This window comes from Camelus dromedarius, chromosome Y (assembly GCF_036321535.1).
Source record: "Camelus dromedarius isolate mCamDro1 chromosome Y, mCamDro1.pat, whole genome shotgun sequence".
Lineage (NCBI taxonomy): Eukaryota > Metazoa > Chordata > Mammalia > Artiodactyla > Camelidae > Camelus > Camelus dromedarius.
In genome coordinates, this window is record NC_087473.1 from 16,251,300 (window position 1) to 16,276,844 (window position 25,545).

A 25,545-nucleotide genomic window follows, 5' to 3' on the forward strand; every position below is an offset into this window, starting at 1 on the left:
TTATGGTTACCAATGGGGCAAGGGTGTAGGAAGAGATAAATTAGCAGATACCAACTAACATATATATACATATATATATATATATATATATATATATATATATATATATATAAAATAGATAAACAACAAGGTCCCTCTGTACAGCACAGAGAACTACATTCATTTTCTTGTAATAACCTATAATAAAAGAGAATATGAAAAAGAATATATATACATACACATGTATAATTGAATCACTTTGCTGTACATTTGAAGCTAACATGACACTGTAAATCAACTGTATTTCAAGGAAAAAAATCCAACCGATGTAAAAGAGTCATTTAAAAAGATGAAGACCCCTGATCTTTAAAATCAAATGTACTGCCGGTTTACAGAATATCCAGGCATGTGCCAGTCTAAGACTAAGCAAAAAGGGCCTAATACCATCTGAAACATGTGCATATATACACATCCGTATCACTTTGCTGTACACCAGAAACTAACACAATATTGAAAATGCACGATATTTCAATTAAAAAAAAAAAGAGTTAGAAAAAAATGCCAGAAAAGACCCAAAACATTCAACATTATGCTGGAAATGTTTGCTAATTGAAGGAGACAAAATAAACCAATTAGAGGTATAAGAATTAGAAAAATAAACATTCAAATTGTTGTGCAGCTGATACCTGGAAAACCTTAGAAAATCAATGATATAATTAATTCAAACGACAAAATAATTGAGTAAATTAACCATAAAAATTAACACTCAGAAAGCATTAATATACACCCCAAATAAACATTTGTAGTAAATATTACGGAAAACTCTCTATACAATAGCACCAAAGAAGTTAACATACCCAGGAATCAAATTAAAACAAAATACGCCAAATAAATCTATAATAAAAAAATTAAAAGGGGAAAAAAAAAAAAGAAAACGGAAAGAAAAGTAGATTGAAGAAATGGAAAAAAAAATCCTTGAATAGGATGACTTGAAATCATAAAGCTGTCAATTCTGGGTAACATAAAATTAGTGTTATGACAGTAAAAAGAAGAGTGTTAGCCAACGTAGAGAGTCAAATGAACCGACAGGGAAGTTCGCGCGGAAGAACCAGCCCCGAGGCGGCCACAGATGCTGGAGGAGGCGCAGTCCTCCCCGATTCCACACACGTGACACCGCGTCTGCGCGGAGCCGCGCTGCGGGCCCTGGACAGACCTGCGCCCCTGGAAACACACACGGACACAGGGGTGCAGCCGTGGGGAGCGCGGCCCCTCCGACCCCGGCGAAGGCGGACTTTTGCCAAACGGTGACGGGCGCCCGGGAACCACGTGGAAAACGGCACCGGGAGGCGCATCTCAGTCCTGCACAAGGACCAGCTTCCCCTGAAGCCGGCGTCTGAACGCACGTGCGCGCGCTCACCGCTGAGTCCACACAACAAACACCTTATGCGGGAAAGTGAATTTGGTTAATTCACTTTCCCCCAGAAACAACACCCGTCTTCTGGGGGAAAGTGAATTAATCCTCCCAGAAACCACACACACCTTCTGGGGGCGGTGGGGGGAGGGGGGGTTAACTAATTCCCCCAGAAGCAGCACACCTTCTGAGGGGAAAGTGAATTAATTCTCCCGCAAACTACACACACCTGGGGAAAAGTGAATTAATCCTCCCAGAAACAACACACACCTTCTGAAGAAAAGTGAATTAATTCTCCCATAAACCACACACATCTTCTCGAGGAAAGTGAATTAATTTTCCCAGAAACAATACACACCTTCTGGGGGGAAAGTAAATTAACTCTCCCAGAAACTTGGTGTGCGGTACTGTTTTCTAAAGGTCATTCAAAATCCAGACACAAAGAAAGATTGATAAATTTGTCTCTATAATTTAAAATATACATATTTGCAGAACCAAAAAAACAAACAAAAAAAAGCCGTAAAGTCACAAGAACTCAGGCAAAGTGAAGATAAATATTTGCAACATAACAAAGAGAGGGCCCACATTCTTAACACTAAATTCTTAGTAAGTCTGAGGAAAGCAAAGTGAAACCCTTCCCGGAGAACAAGTCCAAGTACACTGACCGAAAAACTGAGGAAAACACGCAAGACGCTCGGGCCCGGGCCTCACCTGTCACGCGGGGAGTTTATCGCATGGAGAGACCCTCCAACACTCTCCACTGGGACGCACAGAGGCGTGGCTCTCCACGAGGGACACTCAGGTACACCGGTGTGCTTCTACACGCATGAATATACAAATACCTATTTTTAATTTCCAAGAACCTCACTTTTAAGAACTAGAACCAAGATGGCGACGCGTCATCTGCCGCAGTCCAGGAAAAGCAGTCGATGAAAGTCATTCGAGACGTAAATAGTCGATGACCGAGTCAGTACAGGGAAAACAGCTGATGATGGCGAGGACAGAATCTCCTAAGCTGAGGGAAAACAGCCTATGATCGAATCACTCCAAGGTAAACAGTTGAGGATGAGATGGCAGGCAATGAGTGATTCCCTCAGTCTGTGGAAACACAGATGAAGATCCAGTCACTCCAAGGGAAACAGTCAAGGACTAGTCGGCCCAGGTAAACGAGTCGATGACCGAATCAGTCCAGGCAAAACAGCTGTTGACCGAGTCAGTCCAGGGAAAGGAGTCAATGATCGAGTCACTCCAGGGAAACGAATCAGTGACCTACTCACTCCAGGCAAAAGTCAATGAAAACTCAATCCAGGGTAAACAGATGATCACTCAATCCAGGGAAAGAGTGGACGACTGAGTCAGCCCAGAGAAACGTGTTCAGGTAGTCCAGGGAAATGAGTTGTTGACCGAGTCAGTCCAGGGAAACAAGTCGATGACCAAATAAGTCTAGGGAAAAGAGTCAATGACCGAGTCAGTCCAGGGAAACAAGCTGATGACCGAGTTACTCCAGGGAAATGAGTCGATGACCGAGTCAGTCTAGGGAAACAAGTCAATGACCGATTCAGTCTAGGTAAACGAGTCGATGACCGAGTCAGTCCAGGCAAAATAGTTGATGACCGAGTTACTTCAGGGAAACGAGTCAATGACCGAGTCAGTTCAGGCAAAATAGTTGATGACCGAGTCGCTCTAGGGAAACGAGTCGATGACTGAGTCAGTCCAGGGAAACAAGTCAATGACCGATTCAGTCCAGGGAAACAAGTCGATGACCGAGTCAGTCCAGGGAAACAAGTCAATGACCGATTCAGTCCAGGGAAACGAGTCAATGACCGAGTCAGTTCAGGCAAAATAGTTGATGACCGAGTCGCTCTAGGGAAACGAGTCGATGACTGAGTCAGTCCAGGGAAACAAGTCAATGACCGATTCAGTCCAGGGAAACAAGTCGATGACCGAGTCAGTCTAGGGAAACAAGTCAATGACCGATTCAGTCTAGGGAAACGAGTCGATGATGGAGAAAGTCCAGGGAAAACACTGAGGATGAGATGACCAGTTCCATCAGAACAGGGAAAGTAATGAATGACTGTGTCAGTCCGAGGTCAACAGTGAGGAGGCGACAGGAAGTAAGTCCCTCAGTCCAGGGAAGACAGTTGTCAGCACAGTCGCTCCAGGGTGCACAAGCCGCTGTGAAGCTGCTCCAGGAAGAGGAGTCGATAACCGAGTCAGCGAGGGACCCCAGCAGGAGGTGGACTGGGCCTGGGGGACGCAATCGAGACCAGAGGACAGCGAGCGCCCTGGCTAGGGGACACACCCGATACCCGAAGTCTGTCCCGAGAACCTGGCGATCAGATAGCCAGCAGTGACCACCCCAGGCCAGGGGAGACCACCCCGATGGCCTGACGATCAGATGGTCCGATGCCCGAGATACGTCAGTGTCAAGGACGCCATGGACGAGGAGACAGCAGCGCACACGTGCAGGGCCCAAACCGCATCAGGATCCCGAGCACAGGCCTCCCAGGCGGTCCCCTCCTGACAAGTTTCAGTCCAGCTCCGCACCTGCCAGACCAAGGCCACGCGGAGCTCGCACTTTCTCCAACAAATAAGGGCTTTGTCTGTTCTGGAGCTTCGAGACAATCGGGTCCTATGGTGGATGCTCATTTAGCTGAGGATCCTTTCATTCCCTCCAACATTTTCCATAGAATTATCACTGTTGTATGATCTTCACTGCCGAGCGCTGCAAAAGAGTGCTTTGTTCTTTCTTCTGTCCATTAATACTTGGACCACCTCCTCCTTTTTTCTTCTTTCTTAACCTCAAATACATTAAGTTGCTGTTCATTTTCTTGTCAAGTCTTTCAGAACATCAGTCTTCATTATCTTAGGTAAAGAGCAGTGGGATGGCTAAGTCACTGTGTCATCTAGTATTTTATTCAACGTCCAGCAGTCTTTCCAAAATCACGGCCATTTCACACTTGCCCTAAATACGTACCAACTTTCCAGTTGCCCCACGTCATTGTGAACATCAGATGTTGTCAGTCTGCTCAGTGTTCGTGTCTGGTATCTACTGGAATCTCCCCACAGACCCCTAACAAACACCGTTGGGATATAATTGGGTTTTGTGTGTTTACTGGCCATTTACTTGTGTTTCTGCAGAATCATCTGTCCAAGTCCCTGTCCTTTGGAAAAGCCGCCCGGTGTGTCTTTTTATCACTGAGCAGCACATTCCCTTCGTATACTGTGGGCCTCAGTCCTTTGTCAGAGCCTTGTTTCGTGAATGTTTTCTCCCAGGCTTTTGTCTCGCCCGTTGGCTTTCTGGTCGGTGCTCACGGTGATAAGCTCTGTGTACCATCAGGTGTCTCCACGCTGGCTGGTGTGGTGTGGACGTGAACAGCTCCCATCCTTGGGTGAGTTCTGCTGGGTCTCTACTCCCGGCGTAGACACCAAAGTGAGGCAGAGACCCCGACGTAGGTCTCCCGAACTCCCTCTGTGTGCCGGCCCTTCCTCTCCACCACGTTGCCTCGTGTAACCAGGCACCCTCAGCCTCCTCACACTCTGAACTCAGGTCCCTGTGACCTCGATTCAGCACACAGAGCCCAGTTTAGCTTCCTCCTACTTCAGCTAAGGTCTAGAAACTGGCTTGGACAGTAAGCTGCAGGGGCCACTGACTGCTTGCTTCGTTAGCTGCCCTCATCGCAAGGACCACAGTCGTGTTGCCCATTGTCCAAAGTCTGAAAACCGTGGTTTCACATCTTCCGAGTTTTCCAATTGTTTACAACGAGGAGGCAATTCCCACAGTGGTGTATTCTTCACGAGCTAAAGCAAAAGTTTCCCTAATTCCTTCACGATGTTCCTCTTTCTGTTACAAATGCAAACTATCAGGGACCAAGACCTGCTAGTCTGAAAGTAATATGACCACGAGGTTGTCATAGTCTTCAAGGATGGCATAATCCATCTTGAAGTCCTACGTTCTTCCCCCAAAACCCAATAAATATGCATCTTATCCCTGGTGCCTGTTCAGTGTGCATCTGTATCACCGCAGACCTCAGCCCTGCATTCTGGAGATTCAGGAAATTCTGCTGAACTGCTGAGACCTATTTCAAGGCCATTAATTTACTTGTCACTAATCCAGCTTGGTTTGAAAAAACAAAAACAAAAACATCCTTTTATTCATGTTCCTTTCCCCTGCCAACACATCTATTGTCTGCTGCGTTTTGGGTGGGTATTCAAACTCTTTTCTGAATTATGTAAAGCTGCAAACTATGTTTCCTGCTGCTTTTTTTTTTTTCTCCTCTGCACTGACTCACAAATCTTTTATTACCATCCCTCACATATCACTTTTCTATTTTGTACTATTTCATGCTAACAGCACAAATCACACGGCTGAGACCTTCCCAGATGGCAAGAAAAGTTGAATGTTCTTTTGTGATTTCTGTGTATCAACGGACTTGAAGTGTTGTCTCCTGTTTTTGTCCTTAAATGAGTACGTATTCAATTACATGTGAACGCCTTGCATTTATAACTTCTTAAAATATAATCTACAGCTTGTTGACGACACAATTTAGGCTTGGGAGATGTTTCTTCCTGTCCAATGTAGCAATAAAGATATTTTCAATTAACACCAGAAGACCCAAAACAAAATAACTCAAAAATAAGAAAAACATATTACTGTTAAAAAAAAAAAAAAAAAGCCAGTAATAAGGTGACTCCAGGATCAGTACGTCAGTCTATTCAATTTTCTTCTAACAGCGTATATTTTTCATTAATTGGTAAACTCATGTGGGATTTGCTTATAAATACGGTTGGACATAGGAATGAAAGGTTTTTATTCATTTTTTATTCCATATAGACAATGATGACAGAACCATTTATCAAAGAAATTAATCAGTTTGTTCCTGCTGAATTAAACTGTTGGATTGATTACATACGTATTTAATATGTATTATTTGTTATATATTGAATGTATGTGTATTTACACACGTATCTGTAATCTCTTCTAGTTAATGAATGTATTTACCTAGTTCTTCACCAATATTGTCTATGTTAATTAACAGGAACGTTATGGTAAATTTTTTCACAATATCCTTGGCTATTACTGGAATGTGAAGAATATTTAATCCTTTTCCTCCGCTCCCCTATGTGCATTGGGATTTTACTGGTATGCATTCAATTTATGTATTTGTGTTTTTATAAAATTAAGTATTCAACTCCAGGACGATGGATTATCTCTACATATAGTCAGGTTTTGTATTTTGTACTTAACAAGATTTTACGGATTTCTGCAAAAATAAATTATACATTCTTATAAATTCTAAGTCTTTCTTATTACATTTATGTCTATGAACTAATCATTTCAGCGTAATTATGAGTTGGTACATTTTTTTCATTATTTTCCTAAGGGATTATTATCAACTCCAGAGGGAAAAAAAAATCTATTGATTTGTGCGTGTAACTTGTACTGTTAATTTACCCTGGTAAGACTTGCTTAATTCTGGTTTGTTTTCACTAGTCTCCACAGAGTCTGCAAATAGAGACAATTTTGTCTCTTGATCTAACATTAAAGTAAACTTTATTGTCTTCTTTTGCACTTTATTAAAACTAAACAGAGAATGTTTAACAATAGCAATTAAAACTGGTGTCATGCTTCCATACCCAACTGCGATAGAAATTCTCCAGAATCTATTTGACTGATGATTGTTATTTTAAGTAAATAATGTCATATTTAAGCAGTTTGTTTCAATATCTGTTTCACTTAATATTATTTGTTATTTGTAAGAACTGTTTCATTCATCAAATATCAATATAACATCCACTGATACAGTTACGTAGATTTTTCTCTCAGTTCTTTTTTTCATTAACTGTATTGATACAATAACTGAAATTGAAACTTTTTTTATTCATGAAATAAAACCGACTTGATTACATTATTGGGGGTGTGGCTAGACCTCTGTGACACCTGCCAACATTTTAAGAATTTTTCATCTGTGTTCATAAAGAACACTACTCTATTCTGTTTTCAATTTTACCATCCAATTTTTAAATTAATGTTATACTAATGTATAAAATGAATTTAGACAACCTGTGTATTTTCTATTGAAGGGGGACAGAGTATGCCAGCCCCAAACATGCCACTTTGTAAATTAGGAGTTTAGGATTAACACATACACGTGACTATATATAAAACAGATAAACAACAAGCCCCTACTGTACAGCACAGGGAACTATATTCAATAGCTTGTAATAGCCTATAATGGAAAAGAATTGGAAAAAGAACACACATACACACACACACACACGAACACACACACACACACACACACACGTATGTGTAACTGAATCACTGTGCTGTACACCAGAAACTAATACAACATTGTAAATCAACTATACTTCAATATAAAAAAAAAGGCCACTTTGGCGAACGGATTAATTTAATCTGAAGGCAACTGAAAAGAAGACAAGAAAAACTCTCTGTCCTCCGCCCCTTTGCCTAAAAGCAGGACATACATTTCCAGCTCTCTCTGGGGGAACAAAGGTTAACCCAGAGACAGCGTGAGACCCGCTGAGCCTGGAGAAGACAGGGGAAGACTCTACGTAACAAACGCTACCAAGCAGCCTCGACCTCCAGCCTTCAAGGCTACCACCTCTGTCCTTCCTCCTGCCACTGCCCCACAAAGTCTGTTCTTTGCTGAAGATGCAGCACCAGCTGGAGTGTTCAGCCCCTGCAGGAGTTGCCCGTCTCCCCGGGGCGTCTCCCGTGTAGACACGAGGTAGACAGGTTAGCAAACTCCTGTTGAGATCTCTCTTGTTGATCTGTCTTTCGTTACAGGGCTGCCAGCCAACAACTCAGAAGGGAAAGTTATTTTTCCTCCCTTACACTACTGTCTGGAATATTTTAAACCAGAGCTCTCACACTTCGGCACACGTAAGGCTCGCCTGGAGAGCCTTCGAGATGGCAGACCCCTCCCCTCCCCGACCCCTGCACCCCCGTCTGCAGTTTCCTTCCAGCTACACTTCGAGAGGATTTTCAATCTCTACATGAGAATTGTAAATATGAATGTATTTCTAAATAGTTTGAATTTCTAAATATTTTGGAAGGTCTGTGATACTTCAGATGGTTCAGAGTAATTTTTGTTTTATTTTGTTTGGTTCTGCATATTTCAATGACAAAGGCTATCTCTCCCAAACCATTAAATCATTCAGTATTGTAGAATTATTATTATTATTTGAATATATCCCAAATCCAAGAGTCAGGGAGATGTTCCTCAGTTAATTAATGAAAAGTGACCCATTATTTTCACAAAGCATGTTTTCTGTCCCAAGAATGACAAGATACATAAAAACAGATTTGTGAAACCCAGCATTACCGTAAACTAGAAAAAACAATTCCATAAGTTATCTCCTACTAGGGTTAGTCCGGTCTGGAATCCCACGTGTAGATACACTGACAGGCACACTAAGAAATCCTGAGCCTCATGAGCCGTCAAAATCATCTCCATTGGCAGAACCTACAACCTAAACTCTGGGAGAGATTTTCACTAGGATGGTCCTAACAACCTGCAGAGAGTTTCAGTATGATGGTCCTCTGCAGTCATGGCGCTCAGAAAAACTCTCGCTCTGAATCTGAAACGGACCAGTTTAACTTGGCAATGACGGATGGATTTTCTGGACCCATCGTAATGAACTGTATCCCATTAAATTCTTCCAGGTTACAAGTGGATGCAAATTGTTCCTGTGAATCTTATCAGCATCTCACCCTGTGGGTGTTCAGTGAAGGACTCCTCTGTGATACAACAGCACACACGACTATGGGGAGGGTCTCTAAGGGGGTCACCATGAAAACACAGAGCATTTCCAAAGAAGACTTTGGCAGTCACCCATTACTATCAGCCTCCGACAGGTGACTCACCACCTGGAATTGCACCTCCTGTTTGGTTTGTGAAAACCACCAGAACGGAATTGCTTTGTTTGCTTGTAACTGGAGATGGATCTGAATTGTAAGAAATACAAATGTGGGTTCAAGAAATGTTTGAGAATTTCTACATTGTAGCTTTAAAGAGTCGTTTTCTTTCTACATCCACCCCAAGACCCAATTATCTCTGCTTCTGTTTCTGTCTCTACAGCGACATCTCAGAGACGTCTTTTTGGTTCGATGCTAATTGTGGCCTCTCCTAAAAATCCAGTGCCAATTCCACCTACTTTCCCTTCCTTTTGGAACTAAAATCCCCCAGATCTGCTGAGATGATCTTCCTCGCCGCACCTTAGTTTTCTTTTGCTATTCAATTTGCGCTACAGTTTTTATGACTCTGAATTTCTATCTCTTAATTTTTTTTGCTGCTATTAACAGTTTCCTGTCTAGCTTCCTTTAATCTTCCCTCCATGGTACAAAGCTACTTTTTGGTCAAGTTTTGTAAAAACTTCCTAGATACTTCAAACTGTGTCTGACTCTCTCCAGCTTCCCAATTCTTGCTCTAGACTTGAAATTCTCAAAGAAAGAAACAAAGAAAAGAGAGAGAAAGAAAACGCCCCTGTTTTATGCACATTCCTATGTCATAATCACAGGGTAGAACACATGGTAGGTACTCAACATTTTTTGAATCGTATTGAATCTTGGTGGATTTTTTTCTTTTTCCAGGATGTATTTGCTTCTCCAAGATTCTCATTATAAATCTTTCCTTCTGGAAATTCTCCCTGAATCATATTATCAATCCTACCCTACCTCTGTTCACAATTATTTTAGTCTCTTTCTAGATGATGAAATAAATTTGGACATATCCTTTTCTCAGTTGCTATAGTTTCACGATAAAGATGAACAACACAAGAATTATAAAGAAATTATGTCTTTTAAACGGTACTCTGTGTTTTCTTTAATTGAAATGATGGTTTTTAACAAGCTGTTCTTGTTTACTCATAACTAGTTTGGTAAATAAGAACATTTGTGTTTTATGCCTGGCGGAATAAACTGAATGGAGACAAAAAAAAATTTTTTTATATTCTGAGCATAAGATCCAAGCAACATGCTGCCAAGCCCACAGAACACACACATCATAACACAAGAGACTGATTTCCCCACTTGGACAGGTAACTTAGCAATCAAGACCCACGAAAGAACAATGAAAGGTCACTTACAGCTTCCCAAAATAATAACTATAATAACCACTTACATTTAGTACCTCCAAAAACCAGGAGGTGTAGAAACCATAAATTGGCATTTACTTTGAGGTTTTAAAAACACAAAATGCAGGGCACAGTCTGTACTTTCAACTGTGTTTGCAAAGCTTGTGACGCCAGTCACACCTCTCAGCCCCACAGTGGCTCCGCTGACCATAGCCGGGGTGAGGGCACCTGGCCCAAAGCACATCCCAGAATTAGAATTTTCAGGTGGAGCCAAAGACTCTGTATGTGTCAAACTCCCCAGCCGAGCTTCGGAATCACCTCTGTTTCAAGAACACTATCAGAGCATCAGATCTCAAACCGTTAGCGTCTCAGGATTCTTCACATCCTTACAGGCAACTGAGGATCTCAGAGAGCTTGGGAGAGTGGATCTCGTGTGATGTCACGACAGCAGAAATGAAAATGAAGACATTCCTATACTATTTATGTCAGACACAAATAGCATATTTGTGGGAAATGAACAGATTTTACAAAACAAAATGAAGAAGCAACAAGAGTGACTGTTTCATGCTCTTGCCAATCTCCTTAATACCTGGCTGCCTATCAGACGCCTTGATTCCAATATGTGTTCCTGCTCTCATTCCTTTGTCATATGTTGTTTTGGTTGTAGGCTATGAATAAAACCTAGTCTTGTACAGCTGTGCAGCCGGAAAAGAGCGGAGTGTTGTAATAGCTTTTTTTTCAGAGTACAGTGGACACTCTTCTTTGACACTGCACCCAAACTCTGAAAATGAATAGTTTCTTAGGGATGACTTGAAATTTGGAATCTGCAGTCAGTATTAATGATGTTTTCCTATCCTGTTCTATTAAAATCCATGCGTCTGTCTTGCGTTTTAAGTGGATCTTCTAACCGTCCACGATTCTGTAACAGGGTGCATCATTCAGGTACAAAACCCTGCTTCAGAATGCTATGCAGCTCCTCTAAGGAATGTTCACTCATTGTATCACGTAACATTCAACATCTCACTTGTTAAAGTCACCAGGAATCTTCTCAGAAGAGTCTTGTCGGTACTGGAAGGCTGTCAAACATCATCGCCAGAGACAGTTCCGGTCAGTTGTGATCCTCGGAGTGCCCAGCTCACTCAGGTCACTTCCAAAAGCATGTCTCCCATCCCAAACCCTCAAGCCTGACGTTCACTGAGCAGTCAACTCAAAGTGGAATCCAGTGGGAGAAAAGACTGTCCAGTCTGGCACACAACTCAAATCGTGGTCCAAGTGCCTCCCCTCGGGAAAACCACAACCACGCTATTCGGCTGTCAGGACTTGACACCCCCTCCCCTTTGGTCACACCGGATGTTCAGAAGACATGTATGCCCCAGGGCGGAGGATTAAGACTGTTTCTTACTGCACTGAGGCCATTCGTAAGTGGAACAGGCTTGTGGCAAGCTCCCTACATAAGCAGGGAAGAACAGAAACGACCACTAGCCCAGTTTTAGCATCAGCAAATTGATCTGTGCTGAGGTTCCTGCGATTTTACACCATCAGTACAAAATCCATCCAGCGAGAAAAGGCAAATATTACCTTAGCGTGATTAGCCAAACACCCTAAGAAGGTGTGAGGGCTCCCAGGGGCCCATGAATGACACTCAGTAAGAACCCTCAGCTTAATCTCTTGGGACTGCCCAGTTCCCATTAATATTTTTGACTATGTGAGGTGTGAAATTATTGCCTCATAACTGCTCTCTCATTTGACAGATTTTTAAAAGCGCATGTCTGATGTCTGGAAGGTTGTCTTGATTTATGCCTGGTCTCCATCTGCAAAATTTGCCACAGTCCCTCCAGGCCAGGAAGCATCTCAAGAAAGCAAACCAGGGAGTGCACCATCACCGCAATGCAGCACGACCAGAACGAACAGCGTTAAGCTCTTCTGAACTACACGCTCGTGATTTATCACACAAAGACCGATCTGGGGGAGGTGGCGGCAGACGAGTTGCTTGCCCGGTGAAACTGAATCAAGGCGGGCTCAGGAAAGAGCAGAATGAACAGGCAGCGTGCAAGCCACTCCATCACTCAGTGTCTTCAGGGAGGCTGGTGGTTCCAGGAGAACTCTTAGAACCGAGTTCTAATGATGAATTCAAAGGGGAAAGTTGAACAGGTTCAGAAAAGAGTGAAGGCAAAGCTCCTAGAAGCCCCCACGGCCTCCCTTGTGTGGACTCACAGGTCAGCGCAGCCAACTGACAGCTTGCACAATAGGGAGGTTTTTGCTAGTGGCAACGAATGCGGAAAAGGCTGTTTCCTGTTTTGCCATCCCCGCACAAATGCATCACCAGCCTACACCCCCGTCACGTTCCTGCTCTCTTGACTTCAGAGCACACAGAGACCTCGAGGAACTGTTCCAACCTTGCGCATCCTTACGACGTGAAAGCTTAGATGAACCACGGAGAAGCTGGATTTTAAACAACCTTGGAGATCAGATCTGCTCCAGGTGGCCCTCCGCCCAGACTAAACAAACCATGGTGGCTTTCTCTTTATCTCTAGAATCAGCCCAGAGAAGAAACGGGTCTCTTTGGAACAAACCTGGGCGCTTTCTTCTGCATACGATTAAAACAAATGCCTTCGAGAATGTGACGAAGTATACGGCTCCTTTAAATGCAGAAATGCAAATACATAATTTTATATATAGGGGATTCTTAGACCCTCTGAAGCTTATCCATGATGCCAAGTTAAGAATCTCTAGATGACGGATATGAGGTTGATGTTTATTCCAAAGTTGGATGTCCCCAGAACTCCCTCCTAGCCCAGCCCTGAGTGTATTAGAGCTCTTTTTTTTTTAACTGCAGCATAGCTGATTTACAGTGTTGTGTTCGTTTCTGGTGTACAGCACAGTGATTCAGTTATACATACACATATTCTTTGTCATTATAGGTTTTTACAAGATACTGAATACAGTTCCCTGTGCTGTACAGTAGGACCTTGTCGTTCATCTGTTTTATACGTAGTAGTTTGTGTCTGCCAATCCCAGACTAGGATGTTCATATTAGCTCCTGACGTAACAATACTTAGGAGTTATTTTCTGAAAATTTGAACCCTGGGATACTCAACTTGAGTGCACGTGGATGATGCTTTAAGCACAAAACGGAGCAGGCAAAGCAACCCTGAACTAGCTCAGCGCCCCCCTCCCCCGTCAGTCTGCAGCTTATAATTATGCAAATGAAACCTTGCCTTCTGCGAGATCTCATCATTCACGCCCTGCAGGCTGTCCCTCGAGGACTGTTTATCTAAAGACACTGCCACGTAGGCAGGGCTCTACCCAGCCCTCACCATCCATGGCACTGAGCACACTCAAGAATCATTCAAGGCTCTCGGTAGAAGGGGTTGGTAAAGAGGAGAAGACTCCATGAAACTGCTGACTTGTGGACTATCAGCCGCAGATGCTGCAGAGTTTGAAGACAGCTGCATCACTCCCTTCCAGAAACGGGGTCTAGGCTAAATGATCCAAGGCAGAGTGAGGTCACTGGCTCATTTCTACATCTGGTTCTTTCAGGAGAGTTGTGTCCATTCCTGGAAGAGTGCATGGACACACCATCTGAGGACCACAGAGAATTAGCTCAATGTATCAAGGATGTATGGCTTCTTTTTTTTTTTTCCCCAAAGCAGGAAGCATTCTGATGGTGGTCACAGGAAACTCAACATGAAAAACACAAGAAGATATATGCTATAAACAGACGGGCAATGAATTTCTCTACAAGCTCAGGATTTTTCTTGCAAATACACCTCTTCCACAGCCCGTGCACACTAAGAGGAAAGGCATATTTACGGCCCTAACGGGACACGGTATTGTCCACCACTCTTACCTCAGATTACAAACAGCCTGAGGAAACGGATTATTCTGTATTTGGTGCCGTTATTCAGTTCATTTGACAAATGCTTACCGGGTGTCTTCTCCTAGTTCAGAAATGCACTGGGTATGTAGGTGGATTTGTGCATGGGGGGCTCAGGGAAAGATGGATGGGAGGATAAAAATGCAGGAATAAATACCATAGGGTTAACCCCCCTAACAGACTTCACAGGCCGGCCGACAGGAATAACCACAAAACCGAGTCATTATGCCACAAGGGAGGGATCTTGAAAACGTTGAAGGAGCACGTGTAAGCTGTGCTGCAGAGCCGAGCACCCCACCGACACGCTGTAAATGAGAAGTGAACGAGAAGGGAGTTCAGGTTAAGAGCCAAGATGCATTCCCGCCCTGCAGAAAGTACCACATGAAGTGGAAATCCATACAGAAGACAGTATTGACAGGTAACGGGGACAGCACACTTAACTGACCCTCAGACGAGTCCAGCGGCTAAGTAAGTGGAGCTCATTTCAGGGAAACAAAGGTGCGGTTTCTTACCGAATGCTTTGTGTAATTTAGGGAGCAGGTTATGTCAGTAAACAATGAAAAGAAATAGATGAAATGTTAACAGAACGAGTGCAAAATACGTCAAGCTTTTGACTGAGAGCCACAAACACAGAACCTGACATATTTATGAAAAATACAACACGGGGATATCACTCAAAGGGCAAATTAAGCTCTAATAAGAAACTGACGGTCGAGTCTTTTAAGTCAGTACACTAACATAGAAGATACGAGCATTGTATTCCAGGGTAGTGACCGTCATCTTGAAAGCTGGTTTCCCTTCCACACTATTCCACGGACGTGTGTTACACTGTGTTGTTCCATTCCCACACTTCTGATGGAGGTGCCTTCAAGATTACACCGCTTGGTCAACGTCTCGCCTCCCTGGACAGGCAATGGATGACGCAGGACTTGGTAGCCCTCACGTCTAGCTGACCTGCATGGCTCACCCCATACACGTGCTAAAGGCGACTTTACAGACACAGTCACTCCAACCAACAGATCGTCAAAATGTCTGTGGTACAGAGAGAGTTGGACAAGGGCACTGGGGAGAGGTTCTCTGTACTATCACCCTGCAAAGACCAAAGGGCTGACTTTGTAGAAAATGCCTTTGATCCAGGAAGTGAGCAGGGTTCATGCATTTTTTATTGGTGAATAACTAAAAGCCAGCACTTTCTTTTCACAAAGTCACTGACAAAACCGTCTCAGTCAAAATGGATTCACTTCACCTTGGAGCTCGAGAACTTGTGAATTTCAATTTTCTCGTTGAGGCCATTCTCACCCTCCGTAATCGGATTCGGCCGTAACACAAACTCCCACCAAACCAGAATCCCTCTTTCTCCAGACACTGTCTTCTCTGTGCCATGGTTTCTACTCTTTCTCCGGCTTGTGTCAGCAGAGTGGTGTAGCTGAAGCTGATTCCCCATTTTAATGATTACCAAAATGCTCATTCTCTCATTAGTAAAATGCTCATTAGTAAAATGTGTTATTTACTGGGAAACACAGAGGTCTCCTACTTCAAGCCTCCCTCACGTACAAAGTCCAGACTTTATGACATTGAAACCCAAGCCCACCAGAGGCTCACTTTTCCAACCGTAGGTCTTGAATTTTACTCTCAGGCACCCTAGCTGACAAAACAGATAACAAACTCCCTTCAGAATAGACCATGCCTTAATGCCCTCCTTTCTGGCCTTCTCAGACACAGAATACGTTTATCTCATCAACAGAATGTAACAACTGAATGAGCCTTGTCACTCACAGGAGCCCAATGTGGAATGCCCGTCTTCCCCTCCGGTTTCAGCACTGCGGGAGGGGACAGCTCCACGCCCCACCTTTGATCCTGTCTCGCCAGCCCCTCGGTTCTCAGCACAGTCTAAGACCACAGGGGGCTCATGCCAGCAAGTTAACATCCTGGGGACCGCCCTCAAAGCAACAGGATATAGGAATCAGTGGATAATCACCCCACTCCCCCAGTTCATATGCTTCTTTACCAAAAGATTTTACCAAAAATGTCTAATCTCAATGGCTTTTTGTAAGAGGTTGACCTTTAATGTTAGCGGTAGCGTGCTTGGCTAAATGGGTACAGACTCAATGCCCTCCTGGCCTTTCTTTTTATAAAGAAATTCAACAGAAGCATGTTTTTCCAGGTACCTGTTCCGTAAGCGGTGTTTCAAAAGTCAATAGCTGGAGATTTGGGGTGACTCTATCTGGAGGCCAGTTAAATAGGAAAGCCAGTTCCACTGTAATTTTATCTGCAGAAGCAGCTGGAACAGAAACAGAAATTGCTGTCAAACACAGGAGATTGCTTTCGTGCAATTTCTCTGTTTTATGTTCAAAAAGCGTTTATTTTCAGAAACGCTGTCTGTCCTCTCCTTTCCGAGGGCTCAAATGCCCAACGTGCGCTTCAGTCTCTCTTTGCTTAAACGGCCTCAGAATGAAACTGCACAATGCCTTGCTACTTCAAAGCACCCAGACCCCGCGCGGGTGTAATTTCTGGAGAGACCAAGGCGTGTCTCTTAGAACAGACGATACCAAAGGGCCTTCACAGTTTCTCAGGGAGACCCGGACGGCACAGCGACATCACACGTGTCTACCCAGACTGCTTCATCTTCTGTTCCCTTTCTTACAGATGCCCATAGGTAAGAAAACCACATTACAAGGGAGAGAGCCTTCAGCGGTGTGTGTCTAGGATCACATGAGGCAGGAGGATCAAAACCCAGACAAAACAACCCCACACAAAGAACTCCTGGGGTTTTAAATACACGGGTGTTCACTGGGCACCACTTAGATGTAGCAAATTGCAGAGCAAAAGCTTCTATTCCGCTGTACGGATTTTCCCTGCATCTCTGAAACCATCTGATAAATGTCTTCCAATTGCTACAAGAATCTCCCTGGGACGGTATTAGAGGTCACCCTCAGAACTTGTGTCTATACAAAGTCACCTCTGAAGCCCAGTGTTCTGCACCCATGTCTCTGCCTCGCTGACTGACGTTTCTGTTCGGCTTTTCAGATATACCAGAGCCAGGGGGCGGGGAAAAGAACAAAAACGGACAACGCTGGGCCACTCAATAAATGGGCAGAGACCAGTGAGTCACAGAGCATCTGGGCAGGCATCTCGAATGCATTTGCAAAGCTCCCAGCTTCAGTATTTATCGAAGACGGCAAAGAGCAGCTACTAATTCGCTATGGCTAATAATCTAAAAACACAAGGTGAGCCTGTCATATAATTAAAGACAAGAGCATCTTTAGATAATTGTCTATGGGAGGGAGATTCTGTGGTGTTTTTGTTTTAGGCATTATCGATGCACTGCAATTACTCCTTCTGGGTCCTTGATTTTGCGCACATCTTGAAAGAAGCAAAGTCTATTTTTAGAGAGGGGCTCTTGCAAGCTATGGTGGAATTCTAAAATGCATGCAAATTTGGCGTTTCACCTTAATCACCTCGAGAGTCAGCAGCCACTTCCAAGGTTCTGCTGATTAGCAAACGATCTCGAATAATTATTATTTCATCTACAATTACAATGACTCGGAGCCCTGGCTTCCAGCCCAGCGACTGCACTGCCTTCAACCCCTGGTCTGCAACTCTGGAATCAGGCCACATCCTGCAGCCCAAATGAGCAGTGACCCCACCTCTGTGTAAATAAATCTCCATCAACTCCTCTTTCCTTTATGAAACTGCAAGCCAGGATCTCTCGATGGATGACGGCAAGACAAGAAGGAGCATGAAACCAGCACAAAGGGTCTGTGATGTGAAGAGAAAAATCACCTGTGTCCTCATTTGATTTCTACCCCTTCCCCTCACCAGAATATACCTTTTCTAACCCACCGCTGTGTGTGTTAACTTTCCAAATCCACACTGTCTGACTGAAGTCAGAATCCTCAAAACACTCAAGGCAGTGTTTTGAGAAAATAATTTTGAAATAATTACAAGGTAAGATGCCAGTAGAAGAGTGCATATTATGAGCGTAATGCTTTGTTAGGTAAAGAAAAGACCAAAAGGTCTATCTCACACTCAGGAGGAACAAACTGACCCAACGTAATAGTGTAAACAATGGGGCATGTGATTTAAGAACTGAGACACTAACATTAGCTAAATGTGGTAAAAGTGAAACCACTGTGGCCAGGATGGGTGGTTTGTCATTTTAAAAAAAAAAATCCCTTTTAAAAATAAATGCTTAATTTCTTCTGTATAATACGGGAAATGATATTCAATATTTTATAATAACCGTTCATGAAAAAGAATATAAAAACCAATATGTGTGTGTGAAAAAGAATATGAAAACAAATACATGTATGTATATGCATGACTGGGACACTGTGCTGTGCACCAGAAACTGACACACTGTAACTGACTGTACTTCAATTAAAAATTAATGCACAGAAATAAAAACAAATGTTTGTTCCAGCTGCAGTGCAGGAAAAGAAAGGGCAGCACCCTAACTCCTGGTAGGTACATCATGGTATCTGTCGAAATAATTAAAGTGAGCCTGCAACCCACGTTGTGAATCAACTACACGTCGATAAAAAATTAAAAAACAAACAAACAAAAAAGAATACTAAAAGCGAATGAAAGAATGTCTGCCTGTATGAAGGGCGACTGTGAAAACTGGGAAAAGATAAATAAAGGCAGTTCAATGAATTCCCTTCCAGAATCCTCTGGGCGAAGAAGGAAGGGGTGTCTGCACTGATTACATTTTTCAGCAAAAATTTAAAATTCTTCCACACACTTTCAGGGTCCTGTGTGGTACAAATCCCCAACTTCCATTCCCGCAATCCTATTCTCCTGACAAAGGGTGCTTAATACTGAGAGGGGCGTCTTGGATGCAGCTCCCAGGCTTACCAGAGCTCCAGCAAATACCTTTTACATCATGAAAATCCATCTTCCCATTTGTAAAACGCGCACAGTAAGCTTCACCTGCAGGAACTGGGGCATAAGGATTAACGACAGTTTTCTATAAAGTCCTTTTAACACAGGTTTGCCGACCAAAAGTAGCTCCATCATTAAAGCCACCTGAATAAATTCCTCCTCAACTGGGTCAAGTGACTTTAGCAATCCTGACAATATGTTATCTCTTCTTTGCGTGAATAACTAAACGGTTTGGTTACAGTGCCCTTTTCTGCGAAGTCTTTGTGTTTTTTTCCCTTATCTGCATGTAAAGGGAAAACATTTTGAACTTCTCCTGAGAATGTGCACGAACCACTTTCTAATACAGGGAACATAAGTTTTCCTCATTTAATACACTGTGCTGTTTGTTACACTGACAAGTCACATGTTTATTAACAGAAAAATGCAGGGGGCTGTTTCAGTTTTCTTCCATACAACTGTAGTTTCTGGAAAGTTTAACACTCTTCAGCACTCTCAGTATTTCTTTCCATGGAAAGATGTATTCAGACAAGAAATATCAATTGAATATTGAGTAATAAATTCCAGGTCATCCAGCAACTGGATTTGTAACAGTGTGCTTTCAGCAATCTCCTTTCAACATTAAGGTTCAAAAAAATATTATTTCATGTAAAATTCCAAAAGTTCAATTCGACCCTTGACTACAAACTGGCCCGTGTACTAGAATAACATAAAATGACTGATTCCAAAAACTGACAAAGCATGATTTTTAACTAATTATTTATGGGGTTGCTTAAAATAGGGACAGCAGATCCTAAATGGGTCCCCCGAGCCTAGCATCTTGCCATGCAAACGTGTTTCTATTAGGCAAATTTTCCTCAATTCAGAGTTTAAGGGGGAGGAAAAAAAAAATCACTTGGAATTTTGCAAGCCCTAATTTTACAAATAAGCACTCAAGCTCAGGAAACTGTTTTGCCTGAGGCTCTAAGGAGGAATAGGGGCTTTTCAATGAGAATCCAACTTACAGGAGAATCTATGAGCTTTTCGGAGGTAAGAGAGGTACCGTCATTAATTCCAGCAGAGGTTAGTCAACCAGGTTTGGAACCTTCTTCCACCCTGAGCTTTCACGGGTTGCTTTGCTCCCCTCCCGACAGCATAAAACATTTCATTACTGGTCACGGGGGTCTCACCACCATCTCTGCTCACCGCCCAGCTGAACTCAGAATCAGGTAGGACCCTAACTCGTTAGTATCTGACCCAAATTACGCTCTCATTTCGGTGCAAGATAGATTCGTTCTCTTCTTTGCTAGACGAGGTATACTGAGCTAATTCAAGGAACTCATAATTTGGGTGAACTGCTTTTTTTGCCAGCACTCTTCACTGGCAAAGGCTACTTTCAGATGTAGAAAAACCACTGGTGAACAACTCTTCAAGTGCTGAGATCCCGCATCAAACTGATTTAGAATCTACATCAAGAATGGAATAGTCAATAAAGCGCTTCTCTTACTGAAACAGCCCCACTTGTAATAAACCACCATCATTGCAACGGAGTCTTAGGTTTGCTATTCTTGGTGGAATGCTCTCACAAGTGGCCGTATCGTATAAAATAAGATGTCGTCTTAAAGCCTTTTTATAAAGATTAACTTGCTCCGGGCATTACACAACCTCATCAATGCAACAGGAAAATGACTTTTTACTGAAAAATCTTGCTCTTTGCTCTGTTTGAACGTTTCCTAGCAAAACCAGGAAATCCAACGGTGAGAAATAGCCGAATACGACAAAGCATGTCTTTCTTTAAGCGTGAGGAAGGGTAAGAACTTGCAAAGGAAGCGATGTTTCCTGTATCCTCATTACTGGAAACAGAATCTGCCTAAACGCAACACTGAGGCTTCCTGATGAAGATGAGGTCAATCTTCTGCTGCTAAATAATCATCAGTCATAGCCTGTGTACACAGTTGGGCTGGTAAAACAGAAAAGCAAAAAGCTAAAAAATTAAAAAAAAAAAAAAGTGAGGTGGGGGAAAATAGTTGGAAGTACCATCTCAAGGTCAACAGGTGGAAGGACTGATTCTAAAATACAACTCAACATAAAACAGCATGAAGGTCAAACTTGAGAAAGAAGGTCATTTTCCAATGTGATCAACCTATTTTTGTTTTGAGGCCAACAAATACAAATATTTTTTGACTAAATGGAAAATGTAAAAATCACGACAGAGTCCATGTAAGTGTGGGATATAAAGTAAGTTCTGATCATCTAGTTAAGGACGAATAGTCTGCAAGGGAGATTTTAGAAGCGATATATATTATCCATGTGGCCAGTCTGGAATTCAGATACTAACTCACGATGGAACTTCTGGTTCAGTCCAGGGACAGCAGCCACACATTTGCCTACCTTCCCCGTGGTAGGCTTCTGAAATAAGTGACATTATAGAAGATAAATGCCAATTTCACGGTAGGATCAAGGATCAAAAAGATCGAAGGGTATCGCCAACTTCCCACAACATTTTTAAAGAGAAATGAGACTACACAGGTAGACAAATGACAACTGAACCTTAGCAAGTGATGTGTGTAGGACCCAGAGAGATCACGCAGCTGGATTCATGGGGACCTATGTGTGGAGGTCTACCACACAGGCCCCCACACCTCGAGGTGGCCATGGAGTGCCTGCCAGCTTCTGTCCCCAGCCAAAGCCCCAGACCCGCTTCCTAAATTATGACGGATTTTCACAGAGGAGCCCTTCATTCAGCTGTGGATGCAAGAACAGAAGAAGAAGAAAACCAAGGTGACTGGAGATCACTCTGTGGACACAGAAAGTGAACTGAAAGGAAGACTTACCAAGGAGCACAACGCACGGGGTCCTCCCCTCCCAGAACGAAGTCGACGTTTCTTTTGTTTTTGTTGGGATCCTAAGAGTGCCCGTGTGACCCCCTTGTGCCCTTTTAGAAAAATCTGTCTGCTGACAGAACCTGGCATCTCCACATTTATGAAAGAAATCCATTAGAAGCAGAGCCATACAAAAATAAAATTTCTTCTGTATAGCACAAGGAACTATGTTCAGTACCTTGTAATAACTTTTAATAAAAAAGAATATGGAAACGAATATATGTATGTATACGCATGACTGGGACATTGTGTTGCACACCAGAAATTGACACATTGTAACTGACTATACTTAAAAAAAAAAAAGAAAAAACAAAACAAAGCCACACAGTGGGAAAGCAGTCACTGTAGCCCCGCCACGAACTCAGTCTCTTATTCAGTAATATACACAGTTAAACAAAAAAGACCAGCTGGTAGAAAAACAAACGAGTGAGCAGGATAAAAAAAATACGCTTAAGTCACGATCAAGACAGTAAGGAACAACGTAAAAATATACAAAACAGGTGTAACAGAAGAAATAAAGAAAGTCCTCTAGGAGCCTGATTCGTACCTTCGGGGGGATTCCTAAGGATGTTCGTAGAAAAGTGACATGTTATTTTAAAAAATGGAACATGAATGATAGTTACTAGGTAGTTCATAGAAAGTCACATTACAGAATGAACATGCCCAAAGAACAAATTTATGATCCGCAGGATAAAACTGAGTAAATATTCCAGAACCTACAGCAAAAATTACAAAGAAAGAGAAAGTAAACTGAAGGGCCGCAGAGGCGAGATCAAGGAAGGAGCGTTAAGAAGCTCATAGGATTTCCCGAGGAGGGAATTGAGAAACTAGGGGGAGCGACGATAAATTAAATCAGAGAACAACTCCAACATTTGGAAAGCGATGATCGTGACTTGGGGTTGAATGGGAACAAAGCAGCTTAAAAAACAAAACAAAACAAAACAAAAAACAGCCACACACAACACATTCTGATGAGTGAGAGACCCGAATGAGAAGGATGAAAAGTCCAAAGTCCAAAAGCTTAGAGAAAGAGAAGGAGATAATGTTTCTTAGAAACACATCTCATCACATCCTTGGGGACGTGAACTCAGAGAGCCTACGACTTCAAAGTTCTGAAGGGAAATGTCTCTGCACCACGGTTTTATATCCAAACGATTAAACAGTATCAGAACTTTCCCCCAGCAATCAAGGTTCTCATCATGTTTACTGCACATACACTTCCTCTCATAAAAGCATATCCTTTGGGATGTGTTCCAGCAAAACAATTTCAGTGCAGGGAGAGATAAAACATTCAAAGAACAGTGCAACGGATATCCAACAAAGCAGTGCAGAAGGACGACTGACAGCACTGGCTCTGGGTGCGGGGAGAGGAAGGGGCTCGTGGCATGCTCTTCCCGCAGAACAACGGCCCTGCCTCTAATCTAAATGGCTCTGGTGGGACCGGCAGGTGTAGGTCCCCACGTACCTCCCATCACCTCCCCCAAGCCCTGTTAGGACTCTCAGCTACAGGTGTCCACCTGTCTCCCAGCCACAAGGAAGCTCCTGAGAGCTCGCCCTGGCTAATCACAATGGCTCATTCCTCTGACACGTTCACCTGTCCCACAGGGGGTCCAGCACCTCGGCAGGTCTAGTACGTGTCCTTCGGAGAAGTTCTGCGTGTAGAAGCAGAGAGTGATGTAAAGTACCAGACTGTGTGCACCCCAAATATTCTTAACTGGCATTTGGATTTTTTTTGAGCTCATTATTTTGAGAAACAGCAGTCAGGGGAGAAGCCCTGAGGACAGAAAAAGTTACCCTTTTGAAAGGGAAGCTTACAGTTTATAAAGGAAATCTCCTTTTGTCAGGGTGTCTCCCTCTCTGTGCCAGGAGGAGAAGGACGTCCCTACATCACAAAGAAATCTTATCAGGCAAAAAGGCACCAAGTCAAATCTGCATAATGAACCTTGCCTTTGTTTACTGTAGTTTCCACAGTAACCCCACCATAGCTGCCCCACCACACACACAGACACACAGACACACAGACACACACACACACACACATTTCTCCTTCCTTACCTTTAGTTGAAGACAGTATTTAAGCTGGCGGCTTAGTCTTTATCAGTGAATTACTCATTTTTGCTGGTTATCTCCCACGTACACGTGAGGTAGTCATGTTAATAAACTACTTGCTGACTTCCATGACAACGGGACTCAGCTGAGAACACACTCAGAAAGGTAGAGGGAAAATGATATTTCCTTTTCTGATTAAGCTGGCTTGACAGAGGCATCTGTCTCTGGCCACCCGCAAAGACTCCTCCGATCTAAACATAATAAATTATAATGTGGTGTGCTTCGATAGGTACCTCTGAGGTAGTTGCGAGCAGACGTTTGCTCATCCCATTTTCAAACAAAGAGGTTGCATTTCTCTTTTACACACACTATCCTTTAAGGTATTTACTAATCCCAGGGAGCTAGAGAAATCTGCAGCTAAGAAAACTGCAGAGGAAAAAAGACAGCTGAGGGGAGCATGAAGATTCAAGACAGATTATCAAGCAGGACCAGGCTCCCAAGAAAAGAGATGAGAGCTTGAAAGCAAAGGTGTCGTGCGAGCATCCTTACCCACCGCAGGGCAGGGCAGAGCTGCAAGGATACACACAAAAAATGTAGCCCTTTGTGATGAAAATTGATACGTCCGTGAATAAGACCACTGCCCCCGACACACATGGTGACGTCAGCGCTGGGGGGGGCAGGGATTTGTAATGCTGGACAACCCCTCCCACCTAGGCAGCTGTGTTCACACAGCAGGGGCTCCACCAACACGTGTTCGAGGAATGAGGCACATCGGATTCTCAGCTAATGCTGTATTTCCCATCAGGCAACTCCTAAGTTCTCCTACAGACAAACCCCCATAGCTTGAGTTGAAGGGATCTAGAACACGCCACCCCAAAATATGCCTGTTTGCTGTGCAAGTTCCTCTGAGCTAAAGGCAATCAGGAACAGCAGACTCACGGAAAGCTCTCTGCCTTCCCTACCGGCCTGCTCATCGAGCATACAAGTTTCCTCTTCGTAAAGGAAACTTATACTTACACGGCAGTTTCCCATTTGCAGAGACGTCTCCAAGCCAGGAAGAGAGCTACTCCCAGAGACAATTCTGACCACCCAAGAGACCCTTATCTGCATAAGGAGGACCCTTACTGCCACACATTTCCCTCCCCCTCCTCCCCTCCATAAGGATGATGCCTTTGATGAAGGCTTTTTAAACCAAGAGGCGGCAGGACCAGCTTGCGAAGACACAGTCACCCTGCCAAATACATCGCATTTGCCACATGTTTTCCAGAGAGGATGGCTTTAGATTGGGGAACCAAAGAGTAAAAAGGAAACCGTAGCATGAGGATAATACTAACAATGAAGAGGAAGGGGGGGGGGGTGGATGGGGAAAGGAAAGGGGAGGAGGGAGT

General features: G+C 43.3%; 1 long non-coding RNA gene across 2 annotated transcripts in view; it reads right to left on the reverse strand.

Moving 5' to 3' along the window:
- Positions 1-16,331: 16,331 nt before the first annotated feature.
- LOC135320457 (uncharacterized) overlaps positions 16,332-25,545 on the reverse strand; it is a 33,992-nt gene continuing 24,778 nt past the window's right edge. For both annotated transcript variants that reach the window (XR_010379611.1, XR_010379610.1), the window contains one exon: positions 16,332-16,647. This is a non-coding gene — a long non-coding RNA (uncharacterized LOC135320457). The remainder of the gene's footprint in view (positions 16,648-25,545) is intronic.